At 45.8% G+C, this 11,899-nt stretch overlaps 1 protein-coding gene across 4 annotated transcripts in view; it reads right to left on the bottom strand.

Moving 5' to 3' along the window:
- CCDC91 (coiled-coil domain containing 91) overlaps positions 1-11,574 on the bottom strand; it is a 457,779-nt gene extending 446,205 nt beyond the window's left edge. For all 4 annotated transcript variants that reach the window (XM_019515987.1, XM_019515989.1, XM_019515988.1 and 1 more), the window contains exon 1: positions 11,469-11,574. The gene's annotated coding sequence lies outside the window, so the exon portion shown is untranslated. The remainder of the gene's footprint in view (positions 1-11,468) is intronic.
- Between the last annotated feature and the right edge of the window lie 325 nt (positions 11,575-11,899).

Below are 11,899 nucleotides of genomic sequence, written 5' to 3'. Positions count from 1 at the left end.
CCCTCACCCAGGTAGCTGATATCAGTCATGTAGGCAGAGGGAGCAGGTTTCCCCCCTCCCTCAGGAATGTATCCATCTCAGGTTACCTAAAGAGATAGGGTAAGGGTGTGTCTCCTCTGCTGGGCCCATCCTAATCAAATTGTCACAGGGTAAAGATTTTGGGGAGAAACAAAGGTGGCTTCCTGCCACATAGGCTACCAGTCTATAATAGCCAGAGTAATTTGTAGGCTAAGGCTAAGGACACCAAAGCCCATACAGAAGGTAAATGGTGACAGAGTAGCATCCACAAGGTATGGCTGTGGCTATGGCAAAGGCTGGAGGCCACAATTAAGAGCCCAAAGTTTTAATTAGGGCCAGTCAGGTAACAGCAGGTGACCACTGGCTTACAGTGCCAGCCAAGCACCCATAGGTCTGCTAAGGTACAAGAAACGTCTGCAGAGAACTGTGATGTTTTGACTAATGGGCAGAGGGTCCAGAGACCATAAGAGATCAGTTAGGTTTGTCAGACACTGGTGGGAACACTCCAGGGCACAGGAAAAGCCTCCCAATCAACATCAAAAGAACATCAAGGCTTCATGGGCAAAATAAACAGGGAGGTTATATAAAGATGTGGTAATGTAGGCAGGATTGGGGTGGACCCTAGGAGGTGCCACAGACACTCCAGGGCCTGTCCTGACACACACATATTCAGAGAATCATAGTGCTGAGATATTGCAGCCATGAAACTGACTAGATGCCCACACTTTCACTGTTTCAACTTGGAGCACAGGATCCTCCACAACTTTTCTCAACTAACAGAGTTGAAAGCTTTCGTGAGGTCAGAGAAGGCCAAGTAGACAGGCTTATGTTGTTCCCAGCATTTCTCCTGCAGTTGGCGATCTGTGAAGATCATGTCCGTTGTGCCTCTTGACGCCCTAAAGCCACATGGAGATTCTGGGAAGAGCTCTTCAGCAAGTGGAAGGAGACAGTTCAGCAGGGTTCTCACAGTGATCTTTCCTGTGGTGCACAGCAAAGTGGTCCCTCTGTAGTTTCCACAGTTGGACTTGTCTCCTTTCTTGAAGACTGGCACAACATGGCATCCTGGAGGATGTCTGGGTTTGCCTCATCATTCCAGATCCTTAAGATGAGGACATGGAGGTGCAATGTGAGCTCTTCTCTCCCCTGCTTGAGGATTTCTGTAGGGATTGCATCCGCTTCAGATACCTCGTTGTTCTCCATCTGCTTGATGGCTTTCCTCACCTCTTAGAATTCCTTCAAGAATTGAAGGAATTCTAAGATCAATCTCTAACTGGGTGTTGTGGGATGGAGTTAAGCACACTCTCATCAACAACAGTCTCGACTGAAAAGGTCTTCAAAATGCTCCTTCCAAAGGGCATCGATAGTTCTACTTTCCTTATCAGGTCTCTACCATCCTTAGGTCTCTATGGTTGGTCCCTGAATCCTCAGACAGTAGATGGCTTTAGTGGCACTGAAGAAACCGCACATGTTGTGCATGTCAGCAAGATGCTGAATGTCCTTAGTCTCGTCTTCCCACCATTTGTTCTTCATATTGCAGGTCCTCCTTTGGACCAATGCCGTGACTTGCTGGCAATTCAATTTCTTGTGTTTAGAGTTGGTGTCATTTTGCCAAGCACAAAAGGCCTTGCACTTAGGATCGACCAACTCTTGGATCTCCCAGTCATTCCCATCAAACCAGTATTGGTGTCTCCTGGTAAAATACCCACTTGTCTCTTCACAGGCACTGATGACAGTGGCCTTGAGGGCATCCTGCATGCTGCTGACAATCTCCCATTGTTGTTTGCAATTCACCAGGTTTTCTTTGAGGCACTGATGGAAGAGGTCTTGCTTGCTTGGGTCCTTCAACACTGAGCTTTTATCAACATTGCTTCTGCTGCAGTCATCATTTGGGAGCCAGTTTGAATAACATAACCAAGTAGATGAGTCAGTAATCAGTCCAGCAATCAGCAGCTCCTAGCACAGCTCAAGTGATATGGACATTTTTGCAACCCTGGGCTTGAATGATGACATTGTCAATCAGGTGCCAATACTTAGATTGTGGGTGTTGCCATGATGTCTTGTGCTTGTTTTTCTGGCAGAACAGGGTGTTGGTGATGGTGAGTCCATAGTCCACATGCTTGGTCAAGAGGAGGATGCCACTGGAGCTGACCTTTCTCCTTTACTCTTTCCTTGCTGCTGGTTCCATTCCAGAGCTTAGAGTCCCTTGTGACTCTGGCATTGAAACCTCGGCCAGCAGTTCCGCAAAAACTGTTTTCTACTCATTTCACATTCCCTTGAAACGGGAACATGGCAAGATATAAGTAACATACCAATGTGCAAGAGTCAGGACCTAACACGTTAACATTATTTAACTCCAAATTTGGAAATGAATAAATCCTGTGTGTGTCATTACATAAATGCTTATAATGGAAAGCTACTGAGATCAAAAAGCAAAATGAAACATCCTAATTGCCTGATATTTTGACTGCATTTTTCCACATATTCATCTATACATGAAAGCATGGAGGAAAACTAATTGTTAAGTATTCTCCTACTCATCTGACTAAGAGACTTTTTCATGATTTGGTTTTCCTAACGTATCTTAGAACAGCTAAAGAATTAGAGTCACAGAAAACTAGACCTGGAAGGCACCTCCGGAGGTCAACTAGCCTTGGGGTGGTCAACTCACAGTACGGGTGCCACAAGTGACATATTTGTACGGCATGCAGCAGGGAGCATAGTGGCAGATAAGGCAGGAAACACAATTAAAATATGCAATCATAATTTAAATTTTAAAAAGCAAAGTAAATAATTCTCTAAAGCCTTCACCCTAGCCAAAATTTGTCAGTTAATTACAGGGATAAGGGTTGGTTGTTTTTTTGGTCCCCCGCTCCCCAAGAGAGAGATCTGAAACACCAATGCAAAATATTTTATTTTCAGCTTTGGGAAAGCACAGTGAAGCACAGATGTTCTTCACAGCACTGTGATAGCAGGCTAGCTTTGTAAAATATTAGGGCTGTCAAACAATTTTAAAATTTGATCACAATTAGTTGCACAATTAAAAAAAATAAGCACAGAAAAAAATTATGCACAGAAAAACTCAAAATTGTGCAAAATGATGCAGATACTTTGTATAGTTGGGGGGAGCGAGATGTGGGGGGGAGGTTGGATCTGTGAAGGTGTGAGGGGCTGTGGGTCTGTGTGTGAAGTTTGGAGCCCAGGGAGAAGGGTTCCAAATGCCCTGACAGGATGCAGGGTACTGTGGGTTAGGAGTGAGGAACAGCAGCAGGGCTTGGGGGGGCTCTGGCTTGGGAGTAAGGGACAGACACACACACACACAGACATAGAGACAGTGCCTAGCAGAAAGGTTTCTGGAGGGGGAGGGGGAGGGGCAGGGGTGGTTGTGCAGATCAAGGCCTCCACGATGAGGGAGGAAGTGGGACAGAGGCAGCGGCAGGGGTGAATGGGGCCCCAGGGCTGGGGTGGGTCGTGGGACGGAGCTACGGGCAGCTCATCTGGGCGGGTGGCTCCCCACCACTATGTGCACCCCCGGGGGAAGAGACCAGTGCCATCACCGGCCCCAGCCTGCTATTGTCCCATGCACAGATCCAGGGGCACATGCCCCCTGTGAAGAGCCCAGCACAGCCCCGTCCAGCCCACAGCCCTCCCAGGGGGTGAGCAGCAGCAAGAGCTGCATCCCCCCACCTCCATGACAGTTCCCTCCTCAGCTGGTGCCAGCTGCTCCCAGGGCCGCTGCAGCAGGGGCTGGAGTGAGTGCAGACAAGCTGCGCCCCCTGGGGCTCAGCTTGTTCCCACTCACCCAACCCTGCTGCAAGAGCCACGCACCCCAACCCACACCCACTGACAGTTCCCTCTGCTTTGCTCTCTTGTGTAGCCCCAGGAGCAGCACTCCTCCACCCGCCCCTTCCCTAGTCCCAGCCTTACTCCCTCCCTTCCTCACCACCATAAGAACCTATCCCTACTTGTTACACTATGAAGTGGGTTCGTTTTATGCGAATCCAATTTACACACCGTTCTCCGGGAACGCACGTACTGGAGTAATCAAGGGAAACCTGTACATTAGACATCTAACCAGATGTTTTCCCTAAGAGTTTGCGTTTCTATAATCCCTCCTCACCTCAACACACACAAACAGCTTCATTGAGAATAGTACTTAATCCTGGTGCTCTTTTATTCTAATCCCCAAATTTTGACCATGGACCACTATTATCTGTGGAGTGGTTACATGATGGTAGATCTCTTTGCTTCGATTTGAGCCACTCCTGCCTAGGAGAAGGAGAAAAATCAGGAGCCACTACAGCAAGTACTGCCACTAGCAAAACTAGAGATGTCAGCTATCCATAGGCATGCTTACCCATGAGCGGAAAAAGAAATGAGAGTGTGTTCTGGAAAAGAAAATGAGAAGCAGAGTGGCATGTGCAAAAGAAGAAAAGAAAGGGTCCAGGTGGCTAAAGGAATAGACAGGGAGGAAGAAAAGAAACAGTAAGATTGTGGGCAGGAAGGAACACAATTATAACAGTTTCTCAAAAAGGACAAAATAATATTGCATCAAGGCAAGTTCAAACATTTTCCTAATATTTTCTGACAAATCGCTGTAATGTCAATGGAAAGCTAATGTTCCATGAAACTGCAATCAGGTTTTGGACTTCACCTCCCAAACTGTTATAACAATCTTGGTATAGTCTCATTTTTTGTATTGCAAAATATGTTTTAAAGCCACATATGACCTGAAAATGAAGATATACAAATTGGATTCTGTTATTTGACTATATAAATGAATAGTCTGAACTATTAATCACAATTTTCCAGAAGTTATTCTTTGACAACCTACAAACAACTGAATCATCTGGGCAAAGAGAACATATTATCTTTCCTGTGCTGCTTTTCCTCAGGTTACTCTATGCAATGGATTAAAATAAAAACCAAAAATATTATCGTCAAACTTTTCCTGACTCCCTCCCTTCCCATAAGGAAACAATGATTTTATTCTCAGAATTAACTTGGAATTTTCATCACTTATTGTAAAGTCCTGAAGCTGACCTGAAACCCCACTGCAAAGAAAATGATAATCACAATATTAATAACACTTCTCACTTAATGTATTTTTCTGTCTGAGAATCACAAAGGGCCCCTCTACACATGCAAATAAAGGTGCGATTGGCTCCTCCTGCAACAGCAAGCTCCCACAGCTGGGAGCCCCCACAGCTGAGACCCAATGCATCCCTAGAACTAGGAGACACAGCTGCCATGATCTCCCAGCTTCAGGGGTGCATGAAACCCCTGTGGCTAGGAGATCACAGCAGCTCCATGCACCCCTGGGGCTGGGAGATCACAGTCGTGCCTTCTAGCTGCCAGGACCCACACTGTGGGAACCTAGCATCTTCAGCTGTGGGGCAGCTGCTGGGGCAGAGTCCCCACAGATGTGGGACTCCAAGCTGTGGGTGGGCATGGTGCACTCCTGGGGCTAGAAGCTCCATCAGCTGACAAGGCTCCCAGCCACAGAGACCCTGCTACACATGCAAATTAAACCTGGGTAGCAACCAGCTAAAAAGTTAGTACACATTTTTGAGTTCTAACTTTAGAGCTGATTAGAGCCTTTTATGGTGCCGTAGGTATTTTGCATGTGTAGCTGGTCTCAGGGTAACTGATACACAATATCTGTAACATGTAGAGGGGCCTAATAGCTATACAAATATTAGGGCTCAGCATTCCTGTAAGTCAGTATTTTCTAACCTCATTTCCAACATTTGGAAAATGCCCTAGATAACACCTCTAGTTTAAGGTCAACATGCAAGAACAGGCTCAAAAAAGCAAGGTCCTAGAAGAACCTAGTACCCAAGTAATATTTTTCATAATGGCTTCAGAAGTTCAGCTGTTTAATCAGCCTCTAGCAAGTACATGTGATCAATTACGAAGTTGTAATTCAGAATGTCTACTCAGGACTCTGAAAGGAAAACTTACAGACATATCATTCAGTTTCTCTGAAGCTATTATTCTAATAAGATTCACTTCACAGAGTCTTGGCTGCCCACAGTAACACAAGCACAACTCCTCAAGCATTTGACAATTTCGGGAACTGCAACAAAACAAAATATAAGCCAATCCAATGCCTCTAGTAGCTGTCCATTGTTCGTCCAGCCAGCTCCTTAATCAGGCTAGGAAACAATTAAAAGGAAAGTTTTCAAAAACACCCAGAATCACAATCATCATTATAAAAAACAATGGCAGCATCCTCAAATTCTTGGTGAAGTTGGCAGATGAATAGAAGTCCTGCGGGAATGATACTTAAAGAGGAGAATTAACTGAATCACAATTCTTTTCTGTAAAAATGGCATTTCAAGGCATGTCAATTCTGGAAGTAGATACAATAATTTGAGATGTTCAAAGAGAGGGAAAATGAATACATGAGAATAAAAAATAAGAATAAAAATGAAATAGGCAGTAGCACTAAGGCCATGCCAACAGCAAGATTGAATTTATTTATTTTATAAACACACACAATGAAAGAATAAGACATTTCTCCTTAGCAATCCTAAACGTTACAGATTGCTTGAAATAGGGTATGTGAACAGAAACAAAACCTCAAAAATAAAGGTGCACTAACACATCGGCTCCATATCAGATCGGCACCGATATAGGGAAAATTGACAGTGTTGGAAATCGGCTTTTTTTGCCCAATGTGGCCAATAAATGCCCTGTGCATGTGCGCAGCCACAGCATACACGTAGCCAGGACAGCAGCCCAGCAGCCTGGAGAGCAGCATCTGGCTGGCAAGGCTGGTGCAGGGGAACGGGTGGGAGGAGGGAAGGGGTGTGGGAGGTTGAAGACTGAGGCCCCTGCAGTGAGGGAGGGCCAGGGTGTGGCAGGCCAGGGGACGGAGCTGCAAGTGGCTTATCCAAGGGGGGCAGCTCCCACTGCTGCGTGTACCCTGGGAAGGCATGGGGGGGCATGTGCCCCAGGAGCTGCACACAGGGTGGGGCAGACTGTCACTGCGGGCTGGGGCTGCACCCAAGGCAGGCAGCAGTGGTGCTGGGAGCAGGGCTATGGCAAACTTTGGGGTGGCTGCAGGCCTCCCCGTAGCCCCCTCCCAACACTGCCACCAACCACCCCAAGCTCAGCCCCAGCCCAACACCCACACTGGGAAGAGCCCAATCCCTCCCTCACCATGGGGGCCTCGATCTACCCCCCCACATCCCTTCCCTGCCCCTTTCCCCACACCAGACTTACTAGCCTGACACTGGTCTCCAAGCTGCCCAGCTGCATATCAGAATCGGATTGGTCAATATGGCTCCTTAAAAATCAGCCACTGGTATCAGCCCAAAAAATCTCTACTGGTGCACCCCTAATCAAAAAACATCAAAACATAAATCTGATGTTAGAGTGATGTTGCAGCCACAATGGCACACTGGGCCTAATTCGCACTGGTATCATGGCACGCTGTGTTGCCTCTCACTACTCACATCTGATGAAGAATGTCTTGCATTCAAAAACTTGTTTAACACTATCCCAACTACACAGCCCATCCAATAAAAGATATCACCCCAATAATTCCTTGCACAAGTTGTGTAATCATTTACACTTTATGCAAAGTTAAGGTCATACCTTATTGTTCTTCATTAATAGCATCTGCATAGAGATATGAAGCACCATCTTACCTTCCAGAAACGTATAAGGAAAATTAATTTGTGGAACCTAAGCCTCATTTACTCCACAAACCAAAGCTCACACACCACATAAAATTTTTCACATAAGAAACATACTGAGATATGATGAAAGTTATTTTTCAGCCATTTTGACAAGACCAGGTGATCATTCCATGGACACACGGAAGTTCTGAATACAAGCATCATAAAAAAAGAAGAAAGTTTGGAGTGAACCTGACAATAACACAGTGATGTACTAGTTAATATGTTTAACAATTGTCAAATAAACTGTGCGGACTCAACTGAATAGAGGCAAAGGATTCTGCCAACTCTTAAGCAAAAAGGTTTGTGAAAGTCTGTTCACACCTTACCACAGTTGTGTTTCTGTTCCACTTGGTGAGGGACATGATTTTCCAGAAGCCAACTTCTCAGGCACATGCCATATTTACTAGGTCTCAGCAGCTCTTTAAAAACTGGGGAACTGTTAGCACTTGCCCTGAAGAATACAATTCAATCACTCCTGTGCAGTGGAAATATACTAGTTTCAGAAGAGTCTTCTGACACCTCTGAACCCACATGGTTTAGCATCATTCTGAAATCAGCCTAATTTCAAACAAACGATTACACTGCCTTAACAATGGAAAGACCTAAACTAAACCAGTGAAACCACATAAGTTGTTGTATCACATGGCAAAATATGCAAACAGGCTGGTATCAAAGACATAGTTTTATGTGACAAAAAGAAAACTCTCAAGGATCAAGTAACCATTTTAGGGCAAGTAATACAAAAACCTGAGTCCAAGCTAAGTTTAAAGCAATATGTAAGCCTCACAGCTGAGACTCGATACACGTCAGGATCAGAGGGGGCAAATGGATGCATCCCCAAGAATATTAGTAATAGTTAATCACTGTTAGCATTAGCAAGCTGGGAATATGGAGTGCAAGAAATTCCATTAACTTCCTATGAGGATACTTGAAACATACAAATAAGACACCACAATGTCAAAGGACAGTAAGCTGTCTTGTAATGAATGCCTCCTACCTCAAAATTCTTCTGTACAGGATCCATGTCATCAGGTGAACCAGAACACTGATACCAAATATTTCAGCACAGAAACTTCAAAACTTGATGGAGACCTTAGTCCTCAAAAATTACATCCTGGGACATTTTGCTGATGAGGCTACACTCAGGGACGTGAGGCACAAAGCTACACATATGCTGATGCAGGTGACGCGTGCATGAAGTTCCTCTGCTCAGCAGTTTCTTTTTTAAAACAACTCAAAGTAATTTTGCACCAGACTTACAAAAGTCTCCCTGGACTAACTTGAGAAGGGCTCTGAGATGTTCCCCGCGTTCTCTTAGCGTCCAGACTAAGGCATGCATACATGTTCTGGTAAGACTCCAAAGCAACAAAAAAAAAAAAAGAAGCAGAAGTAGCAGATATGCTTATTTACTCCTGATCTTGAGCTGACATGTTGACTTCTGGACACACCTTAAAACCCCTGAGCAGAATCTCTTCTGTCTGCCTTGTGGTGGACAGAACTGCTAACAATCTACAAATAAAAGCAAAGCACCAAATATTATCACCAACTTCTGCTTAGCTGTTTAGGAGATTGGTACTGATATGCCACATCAGATGCAGAAATATAAACTTAAAGGCACTTAGGACCAAATCTCCAGGTAAAACATGACATAAAATATATGAACAAACACAAAGACAGGAAAGAAGTAGGTGCTTAAGCACCACTATAAAAAACTGAATTGCTCAAAATTAGGCATCGAAGCCCTGATCAAAGCAGCATTGAAGCATTAAGGAAGATGCCAAACCATGTATTACTGGACTTAACAGTAAGACTGCAGACATGGAAAATAGGAGTACCACACACAGACAGGGCTCCACAAAGTAGCAGTTAAGCTTGGACCCTGGCATGTGAATTTAAGTAAGAGGCTGGCTCAATTTCCATCCTGCAAACACTGTCCTCCAGACCTTAAGTCTGGCCAAATCCACTTTGCCAGGTAACTGATTCTCAAGAAAAAACTCCTGACAGATAGTGTCCTTCAAGAAAGAAATTCATCTTCCTCAACCAAAATCTCCTGACTGCTGTACTACTACTGCCAAAGGCCCTCTTTGCAGTTGCTTAATGGTTCAGAAGGCCTCCGCTACTCAAGTAATCAGCAGAGCGAAATGAACATTACTTTTGAGAGCAATGCTCCTGCTCCTGAATAGCACCAGCAAAGCAAGCCAGAGTCTCAGTAGTGCCACTTTGCTATTGCAGATTGGGATACTAGGCCCCACTGACTACAGCTCCCTGAAGCAGACTCAGAAAGTCACATTTGCACCCATTTATATTGTGGAGTTATGCTCCCCCTTCAAATCTAGAAATGTTCTTTAAACCATGTACCCAAAACACAAACTAATTCTGTAGAAACTGATGGTTTTATCATGTCCTCATTCCATACACACTCTTGTGCCATTAAAAGATCCCAAGGTGCTAATGACAAGCAGATTATTCACCCTGCCTATCACCCCTGCTTATCATTGCTAAATCAAACACAGCCACTTGCCCAAAGCCACATCCAACTTTTGCAATGAATTTCTCTCTTGAGGAAGAGGGGTCCTACTAGTTACTGGACATTTCAGTCACAAAGAAGAAAGAAAGAACCATCTATTGGACTGATATGGCACCCACTGCCACAGTATCTGAGCACTATGCAATCTTGAATCTATTTTTTCCTCATGATAGCTGTCTGAGGTAGGGGCAACCACTACTGTCTTTACAGATGAAGCACAGTGGCTGAAAAAAAGTCAAGGCCCAGATTTTTAAAAGCACACGGGTGCCTGGAGCCCAAGATTTTTGTAATGAAATTTTCATATTTTCCCAAACAGGAAGCAACTGTGGCCACCTGAAACATGAGACACTGCTCCTGCCTTTGTTTCAAAGTAATTTGCATCTTCACAGATCCTCACAGGTGAGAGGCTTCATACCAGCTATGAACCAACTGCCCAGAGGAGTTTTCTGTCTATTAACTCCTCTTTGATATCCTATGAAATATAAACTTTCACTTCTACCCAGGAGAACTTTTACAATCTTTTCTCCAATGCCTCATGAAGGGTGTTTGTGCCTGAAAACTTGCCATTAAGATTTTTTTTTTTTTTTTTGCAAAAATCTTGAGCTAATAAGATCATCTCTACTACAAGTCCTGCTTGCTGGAACCCAAGAAACACCTTAATATGTGATGTCGTGATATCAATGGGAATAAGGCACAGAAGTACTTTTGAAAATCCCAGCGGGCACAAGCCTACAGCTTGAGGTGCCCTCGTATGTCCTTTTAGACTCCAATACTTAGTGACCAGGCACAAGATCACACAGAAAGCATGTGGGGGAGGAAGAGCACTTTGCTGTCCCAAGTCCAAGCCTAGAAGAACAACCAGGGGACCTTCTTTTCAAAAGGCACTATCTTGTTAAAGCACAGGAGAGAAAGGGCACCGCTACCAGTGAAAAGCTTCCCTGCCACAGGCATTCACCCCAGGGGGGCCAGGGAGACCTATCGCTGGGTTTGGCCTAGAGAAGACATGTACCCACGCTGTTCCCAGCACCGGGGAAGAGGTGGGACTGTGCAGCACAGTGGCCTGTGAACGGGAGGGAATAGGGCAATCCAGTGCAGGTGGGACTCCGAAATCCTCCCCTCCCCCGCCCGGAAACAGTTGAGACAGTTGTTTGGTCTGTTTGTGTAGAACGCCCCAAACGTTCGGCTCCCCCCGCCCCGCCCCGCCCCCACACCACGTTTGTTCCGAGCGCGCGCACCTTCACCCCGCGCGGCTGCGGCCGATGCGCTGCGGCTGGCAGCGACCTCCCCGCCCCCGGGCACCGGCGCCGCTTCCTGCCACGCACGGCCAAGCCCCACACACGCACCCACCCGCGGAGACGGACTTCTCACCCGGATGTGGATTTCACGCTCCCCCGCCTTCTCCCGCGAGTCACGTGGGCCTGGGAGTAAAGCTCACCTAGCCAACCATGCACTGCCCCGGGTTTTCTGAGGGAAAGTGTCTTTAAGGCGGTCATGCATCGGCCCCGTGTTGCAGTGCCTCGGGGCCCGGGGCCCAATAAAAAAAAAATGTCATTCCCCTGATGGAAGGGACGTGAATGGCCTCTGGACTTGGAACAAGTGGCTAGAGGCTGGCCCAGCCTGGGCTGTGCCTGCTAAGGGGTTCTCCCCACACACAAGCCGTATGCTG

This window comes from Gavialis gangeticus, unplaced genomic scaffold (assembly GCF_001723915.1).
Source record: "Gavialis gangeticus isolate Ggan-Ray unplaced genomic scaffold, GavGan_comp1, whole genome shotgun sequence".
Lineage (NCBI taxonomy): Eukaryota > Metazoa > Chordata > Crocodylia > Gavialidae > Gavialis > Gavialis gangeticus.
The sequence above is the reverse complement of the archived record's forward strand: the minus strand, read 5'-3'. Positions and strand labels throughout refer to the sequence as shown.